We start from the raw sequence: 254 nt of genomic DNA, 5'->3' as shown, positions 1-254 counted from the left end.
GTACCTCACTTTTTGATCATGCATTCACTGTCAGATAAATATTTAGGGCAAATGTCTCCCTTTTTTATTCAGAAGGGCTTAGAGGGGCTTGCTGGCTCTCCAAAGTCAGTTAAGAAGCTACGTTCTGGAGACTTCCAATCCTAAGCACAGTGAACTTCTCTTGAGTTCAAAGGCCATTGGAGATATACCCATTGAGGTTACTCCCCACGCTTCCTTGAATTCCTCACGAGGAGTTATCGTTGTGAGGGATTTGA

This window comes from Limulus polyphemus, unplaced genomic scaffold, assembly GCF_000517525.1.
Source record: "Limulus polyphemus unplaced genomic scaffold, Limulus_polyphemus-2.1.2 Scaffold2848, whole genome shotgun sequence".
NCBI lineage: Eukaryota > Metazoa > Arthropoda > Merostomata > Xiphosura > Limulidae > Limulus > Limulus polyphemus.
The sequence above is the reverse complement of the archived record's forward strand: the minus strand, read 5'-3'. Positions refer to the sequence as shown.